Raw genomic sequence first — 16,834 nt, 5'->3', positions numbered from 1 at the left:
TGCACTGTAGAAAGCATTCTTCTAGGGTGCATCAACGTTCAGGGATATTCAATATTCAGGAGGGATAGACACGAAGGAAGGGGAGGTGGGGTGGCGTTGCTGGTTAAAAAAGAGATTAACGCAATAGAAAGGAAGGACATAAGCCGGGAAGATGTGGAATCGATATGGGTAGAGCTGCGTAACACTAAGGGGCAGAAGACGCTGGTGGGAGTTGTGTACAGGCCACCTAACAGTAGTAGTGAGGTCGGAGATGGTATTAAACAGGAAATTAGAAATGTGTGCAATAAAGGAACAGCAGTTATAATGGGTGACTTCAATCTACATGTAGACTGGGTGAACCAAATTGGTAAAGGTGCTGAGGAAGAGGATTTCTTGGAATGTATGCGGGATGGTTTTTTGAACCAACATGTCGAGGAACCGACTAGAGAGCAGGCTATTCTGGACTGGGTTTTGAGCAATGAGGAAGGGTTAATTAGCGATCTTGTCGTGAGAGGCCCCTTGGGTAAGAGTGACCATAATATGGTGGAATTCTTCATTAACATGGAGAGTGACGTAGTTAATTCAGAAACAAAGGTTCTGAACTTAAAGAGGGGTAACTTTGAAGGTATGAGACATGAATTAGCTAAGATAGACTGGCAAATGACACTTCAAGGATTGACGGTGGATATGCAATGGCAGGCATTTAAAGGTTGCATGGATGAACTACAACAATTGTTCATCCCAGTTTGGCAAAAGAATAAATCAAGGAAGGTAGTGCACCCGTGGCTGACAAGAGAAATTAGGGATAGTATCAATTCCAAAGAAGTAGCATACAAATTAGCCAGAGAAAGTGGCTCACCTGAGGACTGGGAGAAATTCAGAGTTCAGCAGAGGAGGACAAAGGGCTTAATTAGGAAGGGGAAAAAAGATTATGAGAGAAAACTGGCAGAGAACATAAAAACGGACTGTAAAAGCTTTTATAGATATGTAAAAAGGAAAAGACTGATAAAGACAAATGTAGGTCCCCTGCAAACAGAAACAGGTGAATTGATTATGGGGAGCAAGGACATGGCAGACCAATTGAATAATTACTTTGGTTCTGTCTTCACTAAGGAGGACATAAATAATCTTCCAGAAATAGTAAGGGACAGAGGGTCCAGTGAGATGGAGGAACTGAGCGAAATACATGTTAGTAGGGAAGTGGTGTTAGGTAAATTGAAGGGATTGAAGGCAGATAAATCCCCAGGGCCAGATGGTCTGCATCCCAGAGTGCTTAAGGAAGTGGCCCAAGAAATAGTGGATGCATTAGTGATAATTTTTCAAAACTCGTTAGATTCTGGACTAGTTCCTGAGGATTGGAGGGTGGCTAATGTAACCCCACTTTTTAAAAAAGGAGGGAGAGAGAAACCGGGGAATTATAGGCCGGTTAGCCTAACGTCGGTGGTGGGGAATCTGCTGGAGTCAGTTATCAAGGATGTGATAACAGCACATTTGGAAAGCGGTGAAATGATCGGACAAAGTCAGCATGGATTTGTGAAAGGAAAATCATGTCTGACGAATCTCATAGAATTTTTTGAGGATGTAACTAGTAGAGTGGATAGGGGAGAACCAGTGGATGTGGTATATTTGGATTTTCAAAAGGCTTTTGACAAGGTCCCACATAGGAGATTAGTGTGCAAACTTAAAGCACACGGTATTGGGGGTAAGGTATTGGTGTGGGTGGAGAATTGGTTAGCAGACAGGAAGCAAAGAGTGGGAATAAACGGGACCTTTTCAGAATGGCAGGCGGTGACTAGTGGGGTACCGCAAGGCTCAGTGCTGGGACCCCAGTTGTTTACAATATATATTAATGACTTGGATGAGGGAATTAAATGCAGCATCTCCAAGTTTGCGGATGACACGAAGCTGGGTGGCAGTGTTAGCAGTGAGGAGGATGCTAAGAGGATGCAGGGTGACTTGGATAGGTTGGGTGAGTGGGCAAACTCATGGCAGATGCAATTTAATGTGGATAAATGTGAAGTTATCCACTTTGGTGGCAAAAATAGGAAAACAGATTATTATCTGAATGGTGGCCGATTAGGAAAAGGGGAGGTGCAACGAGACCTGGGTGTCATTATACACCAGTCATTGAAAGTGGGCATGCAGGTACAGCAGGCGGTGAAAAAGGCGAACGGTATGCTGGCATTTATAGCGAGAGGATTCGAGTACAGGAGCAGGGAGGTACTACTGCAGTTGTACAAGGCCTTGGTGAGACCACACCTGGAGTATTGTGTGCAGTTTTGGTCCCCTAATCTGAGGAAAGACATCTTTGCCATAGAGGGAGTACAAAGAAGGTTCACCAGATTGATTCCTGGGATGGCAGGTCTTTCATATGAAGAAAGACTGGATGAACTGGGCTTGTACTCGTTGGAATTTAGAAGATTGAGGGGGGATCTGATTGAAACGTATAAGATCCTAAAGGGATTGGACAGGCTAGATGCAGGAAGATTGTTCCCGATGTTGGGGAGGTCTAGAACGAGGGGTCACAGTTTGAGGATAGAGGGGAAGCCTTTTAGGACCGAGGTTAGGAAAAACTTCTTCACACAGAGAGTGGTGAATCTGTGGAATTCTCTGCCACAGCAAACTGTTGAGGCCAGTTCATTAGCTATGTTTAAAAGGAAGTTAGATATGGCCCTTGTGGCTACAGGGGTCAGGGGGTATGGAGGGAAGGCTGGGTTCTGAGTTGGATGATCAGCCATGATCATAATAAATGGCGGTGCAGGCTCGAAGGGCCGAATGGCCTACTCCTGCACCTATTTTCTATGTTTCTATGTTACAACCAGGTATGGAAGTTGTCCTCTCCAAGACCAAAAGAAGCTGCAGAAGATCATGAACATGGCGCAGCACATCACACAAACCAATCTTCCGTCTCTGGACTCACTTTACATCGCATGCTATCGGATCAGTGCTGCCAGGATAATCAAGGACACGACCCACCCAGCCAACACACTTTTCATCCGTTTTCCCTCCGGGAGAAGGTTCAGGAACTTAAAGGCTCATTCGGCCAGATTTGGGAACAGCTTCTTTCCAACTGTGATAAGACTGCTGAACGGATCCTGACCCAGATCTGGGCCGTACCCTCCAAATATCCAGATCTGCCTCTTGGTTTTTTTGCACTACCTTACTTCCCATTTTTCTATTTTCTATTTCTGATTTATAATTTAAATTTTTAATATTTACTAATTTTAACTATTTTTAATATCATTAATATTTAATATTTGTAATCCAGGGAGTGTGAAGCACAGAATCAAATATCACTGTGATGATTGTATGTTCTAGTACCAATTGTTTGGCGAGAATAAAGAATAAAGTATAACCATGGACTTTTCACTCTCCTCCCATCCGGTAGGCGCTACAGGAGCCTCCGCTCCCGCACCAGCAGGCACAGGAAGAGCTTCTTCCCTGAGGCTATGACACTGTTGAACCTCTCATCACAGCGCTAAGCAGTATTGCATCCATATTCTACTGTCTCAGTACTTTTATATTTGTGTGCTGTAGCACTTTTTTTATTCACAGTTATTTTGTAAATAACACTATTCTTTGCACTTCTGGTCAGATGCTAAATGCATTTCATTGGCTTTGTATCTGTACTCGGCCCAATGACAATAAAGTTGAATCTATCTATCTAATCTATCATATTGAATGATGGAGCAGGCTCGATGGGCCAGATGGCCTACTCCCGCTCCTATTTCTTATGTTCTTCTCTATTTGATGAGAAAACTGAGAATGCATGGAAATAGATTGGGAAATTGTAAGCGTGGTTACATCAAGATCTGGTTGTCTTTTTGCACAGTCTGTTAGGTGTCGCTATGGAGTGAGAAGTCAGCCAGTAGCAACACACACAAAATGGTGAAAAAACTCAGTAGGCCAGGCAGCATCTATGGAAACAGTAAACAGTCGATGTTTTGGGCCAAGACCCTTTATCAAGATGAGAAAGAAAGAGAAGAAGTCAACGTTGGAAGATGGTAAGTGATAGGTGAAACTGGGAGGGGGAGGGGTGAAGTAAAGAGTTGGGAAGTTGATAGGTAAAAGAGATGGGGTGGAGAAATGGGGAATCTGACAGGAGAGGATAGAAGATAATGGAAGAAAGGGAAGGAGGAGGAGCACCAGAGGGAGGTGATGGACAGGTAAGGAGATAAGATGAGAGAGGGAAACAGGAATTTGGGAATGCTGAAGGGTAGAGGTGGGGGGGGGGCAATTCTGGAAGTTCGAGAAATCGATGTTCATGCCATTAGGTTGGAGCCTACCCAGATAGAATATAAGGTATTGCTCCTCCTCCCAATACAAGAGGTCATAGACTGACATGTCGGAATGGGAATGGGAAGTAGAATTGAAATGGATGGACGGAGACCCTGCTTTTCTCAGCGAAGCCGTCACCCAATCTAAGCCGGGTCTCACCGATGACATAAAGGGGGCCACACCGGGAGCACTGGATACAGTTGATGGCCCAACAGACTGACTGGTGAAGCGTCGTCTCACCTGGAAGGACTGACTGGGGCCCTGAAGGTGTGAGGGAGAAGGTGTGGCACTTGACCACTTGCAAGGGCAAGTACCAGGAGTGAGTCCAGCGGGGAAGGATGGGTGGATAAGGGGGTTGTGTAGGGAGCAATCCCTGTGGAAAGCAGAAAGTGCTGGGGTGTGTGTGTGTGTGTGTATTAGTATTTTGCCTTTCTGTGAAAGGATGCGTGTCTGATTACCATGTGTCTCTCAGGGAAAGTAACGTCACAGTTTTCCAGATGCGCTTCTGAGACACAGAAACAAAACATTGATACACATCTGGGTCTATCCTCTGCATTACTTAGTTTCCTCAAAACACGTTCCTTAAGAATCTTAAGATGAACAGGTTCAAAATATAAACAAAAAATATAAAACTGTGAACACAATGCTAATTCTATTTATTGATACGGATGTTCAAACAGTTGGTCTTCAGAATCACTTGATGCACCAGGCCGAACAGAACTTAATTCCCATGTTGAATGTTTCATTTTCTCATCGGTATTTTGCAGCATTTGTACCAACGAATGCAATATCCATCCTCCACTCGGTCACTTGGACAGGAACCAAGACAAACGCCCGCAGTGCTGAAGCAATATTCTAAGGGTCACAAAAAGCAATTTTATTAAGCGATTGCTAGATCATGTTATGTGCAAATGCAGAGAAAACTTGTAAAATTGCTGAAGATATATTCAGTGCTTTGTAGATCCTGAGGCGAATAGCCTCTTAACTCTTGTCCTCCGTGATCATGATGAATTACAGCTAATGGATCATGTTCGTATCTCACGATGCGGAGCTGAAGTGGACTGCAATAGTCGTGCAGCAGATTGGCATTTACATACGGAAGGAGAATTCGCTAAACAAGGGAGAGGATAATTATGGATACATTCAGTTTGGCGAAGCAATAGAGACGGTCCCAAATCCCTATTTTGTCCATGGGATGTGGCGTGAACGCTGGGTCCCTATTGTCCACCCGCACTGAGCTCTGTGGCCAATCTAAATATCTCTGGTCAGCTCAATTCTGCGCTTGTCCAGTCTTAGATATATGATTGGGATTCCTAACAATCCCATCCAACAGCACCCAAACATTGAAAACAATATCTGATAGTCAGGTTATACCTTCTAGCTGCGGACCAGCTGAGAGTAATTTTAAATCTATCTTCTTCTGTTTCTACTATAGAGCGAACTGTACTATATACAGTTGATGTTAACCTACCGATACGTCGATCCTTTATAATCCAATTTGTGAGCGGCGTGGTCAGCAGTAACATTCCAAAAACAAACAGAAACACCTTCCCCATTTCAGCGATGTGCACCCTCCACGATCAAAAAGGAGTTCGACCCGACAGCCGATTTTTACATTTAAAACGAGCAAGTTGCTGAGTGTGGTTAGCTGTGGGGAGGAGCCATCGTTATCGGTTTGTTCCAGGAGGCGGCCGTCAGTCGAACTAGTTTCTAATAGGTTCATAAGCTCCGATCCTTTGCCAATATGAATCATCTGACGATGTAGAAAGGTCTTTGTGTGCCTGGGAACCAGTCCAAAATAAAATCGTCAAACTCAGATAGCCTAGAGTCAAACTTTCCGGCACCTCTCCTTCCTCATTGTGTTGATGTGCGGGAGCTTCTTTCCCGTGTCCCAGCTGCTGTGATCGTTTTATCCTGTGCCTCCAAGTACTCCGAAACCATATTGTTAACAACCGACTCCAGCGTTTTCTCAGACACTTCTCAGACTAACTGGGCTATAACTTTCATTCTTCTCTGCCTCCTGGAAGAGTGCAATGACATTTGCAATTTTCCCGTCGTCCCGCTCTATTGATTATTGCATGATTTCACAATCTCTTCAGCCACCCAGTTCAGAACACAGGGGTGCACACCATCTTGTCCAGGTGACTTATTTACCTTCAGATCTTGGCTTCCCAAGAACCTTCTCCCTAGAATTGGCAACTTCACTCACTTCTGACCCCGACACGCTTCAACATCCTACATACTGCTGGTATCTTCCACAGTGAAGACTGGTAGAAAAAGGTGTGGGTAGCATAATGGTTAGCACAATGATTTACAATACAGGCGATCACAGTTCTACTCCTGACGCTACTCGTGGGCAGTCTGTACGTTCTGCCCGTGACCACGTGCGTTTCCTGCGGATAGTCCTGTTTCCTCCCACAGTCCAGAGAGTAGGTAGGTTAATTGGTCATTGTAAATTGCCCCGTTATTAGGCTAATGTTAAAATCAGGCCATTGTAAATTGCCCCGTTATTAGGCTAGGGTTAAAATCAGGTCATTGTAAATTGCCCCGTTATTAGGCTAGGGTTAAAATCAGGGTATTGTAAATTGCCCCATTACTAGGCTAGGGTTAAAATCAGGGGATGCTGGGAGGTGTGGCTTGAAGGTGCAGAAGGACCTATTCTGTGCTGTATCTCAATAATCTTGTATTTAAAAATAAAAAAAGTTCATCCATCATTTCCTTGTCCCAATTAGGGAACACTCTCCAGCATCATTTTTCAGTGGTCCAATTTCTACTCTCATCTCTCTTTTACTCTTGATATACAGTAGAGGTCAGAAGTTTACATACACCTTAGCCAAATACTGTATATTTAAACTCAGTTTTTCCACAATTCCTGACATTTAATCCTATAAAACATTTCTTGTCTTAGTAGGTCAGTTAGGATCACTACTTTAAGATTATGACATGTCAGAATAATAGTAGAGAGAATGATTGATTTCAGCTTTTATTTCTTTCATCACTTTCCCAGTGGATCAGAAGTTTACATACACTTTGTTGGTATTTGGTAGCATTGTCTTTAAATTGTTTAACTTGGGTCAAACGTTTTGGGTTGCCTTTCACAAGCTTCTCACAGTAAGTTGCTGGAATTTTGTTCCATTCCTCCAGACAGAACTGGTGTAACTGAGTCAGGTTTGTAGGCCTCCTTGCTCGCACATGCTTTTTCAGTTCTGCCCACAAATTTTCTATCGGATTGAGGTCAGGGCTTTGTGATGGCCACTCCAATACCTTGACTTTGTTGTCCTTAAGCAATTTGGCCACAATTTTGGAGGTATGTTTGGGGTCATTGTCCACTTGGAAGACCCATTTGCGACCGAGCTTTAAATTCCTGGCTGATGTCTTGAGATGTTGCTTCAATATGTCCACTTAATTTTCCTTCTTCATGATGCCATCTATTTTGTGAAGTACACCAGTCCCTCCTGCAGCAAAGCACCCCCACAACATGATGCTGCCGCCCCCATGCTTCATGGTTCGGATTGTGTTCTTTGGCTTGCAAGCCTCACCCTATTTCCTCCAAACATAACGATGGTCATTATGGCCAAACAGTTCAATTTTTGATTCATCAGACCAGAGGACAATTCTCTGAAAAGTAAGATCTTTGTCCCCATGTGCACTTGCAAACTGTAGCCTGGCTTTTTTATGGTGGTTTTGGAGCAGTGGTTTCTTCTTTGCTGAGCAGCCTTTCAGGTTATGTCGATATAGGACTCGTTTTACTGTGGATATAGATACTTGTCGACCTGTTTCCTCCAGCATCTTCACGAAGTCCTTTGCTGTTGTTCTGGGATTGATTTGCACTTTTTGCACCAAAGTACATTCACCTCTAGGAGACAGAATGCATCTCTTTCCTGACCGGTATGACAGCTGCATGGTCCCATGGTGTTTATACTTGCGTACTATTTGTACAGATGAACGTGGTGCCTTCCGGCGTTTAAAATTGCTCTCAAGGATGAACCAGACTTGGCAACATTTTCTGACCTCAATCCGTTAGAAAATTTGTGGGCAGAACTGAAAAAGCATGTGCGAGCAAGGAGGCCTACAAACCCGACTCAGTTACACCAGTTCTGTCTGGAAGAATGGAACAAAATTCCAGCAACTTACTGTGAGAAGCTTGTGGAAGGCGTTCAACTTACTCTGAGAAGCATGTTTAAATGTATTTGGTTAAGGAATATGTAAACTTCTGACTTCAAATGAATCGGAAAAAAAAATCTCTTTGATATTACTGGCTAGCTGACCTTCATATTTCATCTCGCAAACACGAGGAAATCTGCAGATGCTGGAAATTCAAGCATGCTGCCTGGCCTGCTGCGTTCACCGGCAACTTTGATGTGTGTTCATATTTCATCTTCTCACATCCTCATAATTATTTTAGTTGCCTTCTGTTGGTTTTTAAACATTTCTCTATTCTCTAACTTCCGTCTATTTTTTCCTCTATTATATGCTGTCTCTTTGGATTTCATGGAACTCAGCAGATGAGGCAGCATTTACGGAAAAGAGTAAACAGTGATAGGTCAAACCAGGAGAGGGGAAGGGTGAAGTAAAGAGATGGGAAGTTGTTAGGTGAAAGAGATAAGAGCTGGAGAAGGGGGAATCTGATAGGAGAGGGTAGAAGACCGTGGAAGAAAGGGAAGGAGGAGGAGCACAGAGGGAGGTGATGGACAGGTAAGGAAATAAGATAAGAGAAGGAAACAGGAATGGGGAAAGGTAAAGGGGTGGCAATTACTGAGTTTGAGAAATTGATGTTCATGCCATCAGATTGGAGGCTACCCAGATGGTATATAAGGTGTTGCTCCTCCAACCTGAGTGTGGCCTCATCCTGGCAATAGAGGAGGCATTGAATTGATATGTCGGAATGGGAATGGCAAGTTGAATTGAAATGGGTGGCTATGGAGAGGTCCCATTTTTCGTGTTGAACGGAGTGAAGGTTTCCAGCGAAGCGGTCTCCCAGTCTATGTCAGGTCTCACCAATATACAAGAGGCCACATCAGCAGCATCAGATACAGTAGATGACCTCAACAGGCTTGCAGGTGAAGTGTCGTCTTACCTGGAAGAACTGCTTGGCGCCCTGAATGGTAGTGAGGGAGGAGATGTAGGAGCAAGTGTGGCACTTGTTCCACTTGCAAGGATAAGTACCAGGAGGGAGGTCAGTGGGGAGGGACAAGTGGACAAGGGAGCTGCATTGTGAGCGATCCCTGCGGAAGGTTGAAAGTGGGAACCACAAAACCCAACGCCTCCAACACCCACAAACCATGATCTCTGCACCTGCCCGTTTGGACCTCAATACCATCTGATGCCCCCAGCTTACCATAAATCCATAAGACATAGGAGCAGAATTGGGCCATTCAGTCCATCGGGTCTGTTCCACCATTCCATCATGGCTGATCCCAGGATCCCACTCAATCTGCCTTTTTGCCATATCCTTTGATGCCCTGACTGATCAGGAAATGATCATCTTCCACCTTAAGTATACACACAGACTTGGCCTCCACTGCAGTCCGTGGCAGGGCATTCCACAGATTTACTACTCCCTGGTTAAAAAAAAACCTCCTTAATTCTCCTCCACAAGGTCGCCCCTTACCTTTGATGCTGTGCTCTTTAGTTATGGATACCCCCACAACAGAAGGCTGAATTTAGAAGGCTAAGAGGGGATCTTATTGAAACATATAAAATTATTAAGGGATTGGACATGCTGGAGGCAGGAAGCATGTTCCCACTGATGGGTGAGTCCAGAACCAGAGGCCACAGTTTAAGAAAAAGGGGTAGGCCATTTAGAACGGAGCTGAGGAATAACTTTTTCACCCAGAGAGTGGTGGATATGTGGAATGCTCTGCCCCAGAAGGCTGTGGAGGCCAAGTCTCTGGATGCTTTCAAGAAAGAGATGCATAGAGCTCTTAAAGACAGCGGAATCAAAGGTTATGGGGATAAGGCAGGAACTGGATACTAATTGTGGATGATCAGTCATGATCACAGTGAATGCCGGTGCTGGCTCGAAGGGCTGAATAGCCTACTCCTACACATATTGCCTATTGTCTATTGACAGGAAACATCCTCTCCACCTCCACCGTATCTAGTCCTTTCAACATTCAGTAGGTTTCAATGAGATCCCCCCACATTATTCTAAATTCCAGTGAGTATTGGCCCAAAACTACCAAATGCTCCTCATATGTTAACCATTACATTCCTGGAATCATCCTCATTAACCTCCTCTGGACTCTCTCCAATGACACTACATCCTTTCTGAGATATGGGGCCCAAAACTGTGGACAATACTTCAAGTGCAGCCTGACTACTATCTTATAAAGGCTCAGCATTATCTCCTTGCTTTTATATTCAATTCTCCTTGAAATAAATGCCAACATTACATTTGCCTTCTTTACTGCAGACTCAACCTGTAAATTAACCGTCTGGGAGTCTTGCATGAGGACTCCTAAGTCCCTCTGCACCTCTGATGTTTGAATTTTCTCCCCATTTAGATAATAGTCTGCACTTTTGTTCCTTTTACCAAAATGCATTATCTTATGTTTCCCAACATGTATTCCATTTGGCATTTTTTATCACCACTCTGAGTATGTCCACTCAGAGGATGTCCGCTACGTTTGCCCGTCTTCCTTTTCGTACTAATCAGTCTCAGATGTCAACTGGCCGCTGGTCAAAGCTTTATTGCGCTGCTGTGAACTGCTCCTGCCTTTTATCCTCGGGATGGTCAAAGCTCTATATCATGGCACTGAGCATCTGCTAATGACTGCTTTAGTCCACTTCCTCACACACTCTGTCAAGTTTATTCTTAAAATTGTTCCATTCGTCCTTTCCACTAGGCTCTCTGACTGAGAATCGAAATGTTGATTCATCTGTAAGGCTTAAATTAATTCTTAAATTAATTTGCCAGTGATATGGGTACCATTGTCGCTACACAGTTTCCAGGGGATCCCAGATCGTGCAATTATTTCCTTTAACAAACATTTTGCTAGAGTAACTGCAGCATTCTTGCTTTAAACTGTTGTGAGAACATATCAATAATGACTAGCAGATACTAATACCTTTTATGTTAAGACAATTTAATAAAGTCTATACATAAGTGTTAAAAAAGGACATCTGATGGGAGGGTATGAAACCTTGCTACTTATATCAGTTCTCCCGGATTCAAATCTCTCCGAATCCATCCCTGGCCCTGACGGCTCTGGACCCCTCTATACCGGTGACACTAACAGCATTCTAATGATCCTCAGGGATTTGAAAGCCCTTTTCCACCACCATCAACGTGGGACACCTTCAAACTGCGAACCGTGCAACCTCTAACTGCAACACCTGCCTGGAGCTTGACCGACAGCATCTTCAGGCCGTGCATTTATGTGCTGCTGCTGGAAGCCTGGTCGCCCCTTCCTCCACCACTCTACAATTCTGTGTCTCTCAGGCCTCACCGTCAATGCCTGGGTCCACTGAGCCTCCATCTTCTTCCTACTCCACCTTCCCTGAACACCCCAACCCTCCTCACTCCTCAGACACCACCAGCACTCTGATCCCAGCTCTCAGCCAGAATTCACAATTCCCTCTGACCTCCCCCCGTGAAGCAGAAAGCTTTGTCCTCTGTAAGCACTTCACCTTTGTCCCCTTGCTGCAATTCCTCGGTAAGCTCCGTGCCCACCATGAAACCAAACTCTTCTTCCGTAGCCTCTGTCTCCGTGCCTACTCTCCATCCCACACTAATGACCCCTTCTCCAGTTTTCAACCCTCCATCTGCTCCTGGACGCCCCACTCTGGTCTTCTGCCTTTTTATTGCTAACTGCCGACGAAACATCAACCATCTCAACTTTAACACACCTCTCTCCAATTTAACCTCACTCCCTCTGTACACACAGCTCTCCACTCTCTCCGCACTAATTCCAACCTCACCATGAATTCCACAGATGGGGGGGGTTGGAGTGGGTGCGTTAGTAGTATGACGTACGGACCGAGGCCCGGTGGCAACTCTCAGACACCTCCCCTTACTTACCCCTTGAACAGGACCCCATTAAGGAACACCAGGACACTGTCCCCCACACCATCACCGAACTTATGGACTCTCAGAATCTCCCATCCACTACCACCAACATCATAGTTCCCCCACCCTGCACCTCCCATTTCTACCTCCTACCCAACATCCACAAACCTGCCTGTCCAGGTTGGCCCATTGTTCCTGCCCCACTGAACTTATATCTGCATACCTCGACTCAGTTTTATCACCACCCGCCTTCAGTCCCTACCTGCCTACATCCGTGACATTTTACATGCTCTTGACCTTTCCAATGACTTCAAGTTCCCTGGCCCTATTTTCTTACTTTCACTATGGATGTCCAGTCCCTAGACCATAAGACCATAAGTCATAGGAACTGAATTAGGCTACCTGGCCCATTGAGTCTGCTCCGCCATTCAATCATGGCTGATCCTTTTTTCCTATCTCCTCCTCAACCCCAGTTCCTGGCCTTCTTCCCGTAACCTTTGATGCCATGTCCAATCAAGAACCTATCAATCTCTGCCCTAAATACACCCAACAACCTGGCCTCCACAGCTGCCTGTGGCAAAAATTCCACAAAATTCACCACCCTCTGGCTAACCAAGTTTCTCTCCATCTCTGTTTTGAAAGGGCGTCCCTCTTTTCTGAGGCTATGCCCTCTTGTCCTAGACTTTCCCACCATGGGAAACATCCTTTCCACTTCTACTCTGTCTAGGCCTTTCAACGTTCAAAAGATTTCATTGAGATCCCTCCTCATCCTTCTGAATTCCAGTGAGTACAGACCCAGAGCCAACATATGTTCTTCATTTGATAACCCTTTCATTCCTGGAATCATCCTTGTGAACCTCCTCTGGACCCTCTCCAAAGCCAGCACATCTTTTCTAAGATGAGGGGCCCAAAACTGTTCACAATACTCAAGGTGAGGCCTCACCGGTGCCTTATAAAACCTCAGCATCACATCCTTGCTCTTGTATTCTAGACCTCTTGAAATAAATGCTAACATGGCATTTGCCTTTCTCACCGCTGACTCAACCTGTAAGTTAACCTACAGAGTATTCTGCACAAGGACATCTTTGGAGGTATGCTTGGGGTCATTGTCCACTTGGAAGACCCATTTGCGACCGAGCTTTAAGTTCCTGGCTGATATCTTGAGATGTTGCTTCAATATATCCACTTAATTTTCCTTCCTCATGATGCCATCTATTCTATAGAAATATAGAATAGCACAGCACAGTACAGGCCCTTCAGCCCACAATGTTCTGCCAACCCTCAAACCCGGCCTCCCATATAAGCCCCCAACTTAAATTCCTCCATATACCTGTCTAGTAGTCTCTTAAACTTCACTAGTGTATCTGCCTCCACCACTGACTCAGGCAGTGCATTTCATGCACCAACCACTCTCTGAGTAAAAATCCTTCCTCTAATATCCCCCTTGAACTTCCCACCCCTTACCTTAAAGCCACGTCCTCTTGTATTGAGCAGTGGTGCCCTGGGGAAGAGGCGCTGGCTGTCCACTCTATCTATTCCTCTTATTATCTTGTACACCTCTATCATGTCTCCTCTCATCCTCCTTCTCTCCAAAGAGTAAAGCCCTAGCTCCCTTAATCTCTGATCATAATGCATACTGCCTAAACCAGGCAGCATCCTAGTAAATCTCCTCTATACCCTTTCCAATGCTCCCACATCCTTCCTATAGTGAGGCAACCAGAACTGGACACAGTACTCCAAGTGTGGCCTAACCAGAGTTTTATAGAGCTGCATAATTACATCACGACTCTTAAACTCTATCCCTCGAATTATGAAAGCTAACACCCCATAAGCTTTCTTAACTACCCTATCCACCCGTGAGGCAACTTTCAGGGATCTGTGGACATGTACCCCCAGATCCCTGTGCTCCTCCACACTACCAAGTATCCTGCCATTTACTTTGTACTCTGCCTTGGAGTTTGTCCTTCCAAAGTGTACCACCTCACACTTCTCTGGGTTGAACTCCATCTGCCACTTCTCAGCCTACTTCTGCATCCTATCAATGGCTCTCTGCAATCTTTGACAATCCTCTGCACTATCTACAACACCACCAACCTTTGTGTCATCTGCAAACTTGCCAACCCACCCTTCTACCCCGACATCCAGGTTGTTAATAAAAATCACGAAAAGTAGAGGTCCCAGAACAGATCCTTGTGGGACACCACTAGTCACAATCCTCCAATCTGAATGTACTCCCTCCACCACCACCCTCTGCCTTCTGCAGGCAAACCAATTCTGAATCCACCTGGCCAAACTTCCCTGGATCTCATGCCTTCTGAGTTTCTGAATAAGCCTACCATGTGGAACCATACCAAATGCCTTACTAAAATCCAGATAGATCACATCCACTGCACTACCCTCATCTATATGCCTGGTCACCTCCTCAAAGAACTCTATCAGGCTTGTTAGACACAATCTGCCCTTCACAAAGCCATGCTGACTGTCCCTGATCAGACCATGATTCTCTAAATTCCCATACATCCTATCTCTAAGAATCTTTTCCAACAGCTTTCCCACCACAGACATAAAGCTCACTGGTCTATAATTACCCGGACTATCCCTACTACCTTTTTTAAACAAGGGGACAAAATTCACCTCCCTCCAATCCTCTAGTACCATTCCCGTGGACAACGAGGACATAAAGATCCTAGCCAGAGGCTCAGCAATCTCTTCCCTCGCCTCGTGGAGCAGCCTAGGGAATATTCCGTCAGGCCCCGGGGACTTACCCGTCCGAATGAATTTTAACAACTCCAACACCTCCTCTCCCTTAATATCAACATGCTCCAGAACATCAACCTCACTCATATTGTCCTCACCGTCATCAAGTTCCCTCTCATTCGTGAATACCAAAGAGAAGTATTCATTGAGGACCTCGCTCACTTCCACAGCCTCCAGGCACATCTTCCCACCTTTACCTCTAATCGGTCCTACCTTCACTCCTGTCATCCTTTTTTTCTTCAGATAATTGAAGAATACCTTGGGGTTTTCCTTTACAGTACTTGCCAAGGCCTTCTCATGCCCCCTTCTTGCTCTTCTCAGCCCCTTCTTAAGCTCCTTTCTTGCTTCCCTATATTCCTCAATAGACCCATCTGATCCTTGCTTCCTAAACCTCATGTATGCTGCCTTCTTCCACCTGACTAGATTTTCCACCTCACTTGTCACCCATGGTTCCTTCACCCTACCATTCTTTATCTTCCTCACCGGGATAAATTTATCCCTAACATCCTGCAAGAGTTCCCTAAACATCGACCACATGTCCGTAGTAAATTTCCCCATAAAAACATCATCCCAATTCACACTTGCAATTTCTACAAATTTGCTAATGTTACTTTTAATCCCTTCATCTAAATTATTAATGTATATTGTAAATAGCTGCGGTCCCAGCACTGAACCTTGCGGTACCCCACCAGTCACTGCCTGCCATTCCGAAAGGGACCCGTAAATCCCTACTCTTTGTTTCCTGTCTGTCAACCAATTTTCTATCTGTCAGTACCCTACCTCCAATACCATGTGATCTAATTTTGCCCACAAACCTCCTATATGGGACCTTATTGAAGGCTTTCTGCAAGTCCAGGTACACTACATCCACTGGCTCTCCCTTGTCCATTTTTACAGTTCCATCCTCAAAAAATTCCAGATCAGTCAAGCATGATTTCCCCTTCGTAAATCCATGCTAACTCGGACCTATCCTGCTACTGCTATCCAAATACACCGCAATTTCATAGAAACCATAGAAACTACAGCACAGCAACAGGCCTTTTGGCCCTTCTTGGCTGTGCCAAACCATTTTCTGCCTAGTCCCACTGACCTGCACACGGATCATATCCCCCCATACACCTCCCATCCATGTATCTGTCCAATTTATTCTTAAATGTTAAAAAAGAACCCACATTTACCACCTCGTCTGGCAACTCATTCCATACTCCCACCACTCTCTGTGTGAAGAAGCCCCCACTAATGTTCCCTTTAAACTTTTCCCCGCTCACCCTTAACCCATGTCCTCTGGTTTTTTTCTCCCCTTGCCTCAGTGGAAAAAGCCTGCTTGCATTCACTCTATCTATACCCATCATAATTTTATATACCTCTATCAAATCTCCCTTCATTCTTCTACGCTCCAGGGAATAAAGTCCTAACCTATTCAACCTTTCTCTGTAACTGAGTTTCTCAAGTCCCAGCAACATCCTTGTAAACCTTCTCTGCACTCTTTCAACCTTATTTATATCCTTCCTGTAATTTGGTGACCAAAACTGAACACAATACTCCAGATTCGGCCTCACCAATGCCTTATACAACCTCATCATAACATTCCAGCTCTTATACTCAATACTTCGATTAATAAAGGCCAATGTACCAAAAGCTTTCTTTACAACCTTATCTACCTGTGACGACACTTTTAGGGAATTTTGTATCTGTATTCCCAGATCCCTCTGTTCCACTGCACTCCTCAGTGCCTTACCATTAACCCTGTATGTTCTACGTTGGTTTGTCCTTCCAATGTGCAATACCTCACACTTGTCAGTATTAAAC

The 16,834-nt window shown here is 44.8% G+C and overlaps 1 protein-coding gene across 3 annotated transcripts in view; it reads right to left on the bottom strand.

The window, feature by feature from the left end:
• Positions 1-4,901: 4,901 nt before the first annotated feature.
• The window catches only part of LOC134348704 (gastrula zinc finger protein XlCGF57.1-like), a 50,065-nt gene continuing 38,132 nt past the window's right edge, over positions 4,902-16,834 (bottom strand). For 2 of the 3 annotated variants that reach the window (XR_010018481.1, XR_010018482.1), the window contains exon 2: positions 4,902-5,112. The gene's annotated coding sequence lies outside the window, so the exon portion shown is untranslated. Of the gene's footprint in view, positions 5,113-5,728; positions 6,340-16,834 lie in introns of those variants that run through there. The other variant, XR_010018480.1, reaches the window with a different exon arrangement.

Source organism: Mobula hypostoma, chromosome 6 (genome assembly GCF_963921235.1).
Source record: "Mobula hypostoma chromosome 6, sMobHyp1.1, whole genome shotgun sequence".
In the NCBI taxonomy this organism is placed as follows: Eukaryota; Metazoa; Chordata; class Chondrichthyes; order Myliobatiformes; family Myliobatidae; genus Mobula; species Mobula hypostoma.
The sequence above is the reverse complement of the archived record's forward strand: the minus strand, read 5'-3'. Positions and strand labels throughout refer to the sequence as shown.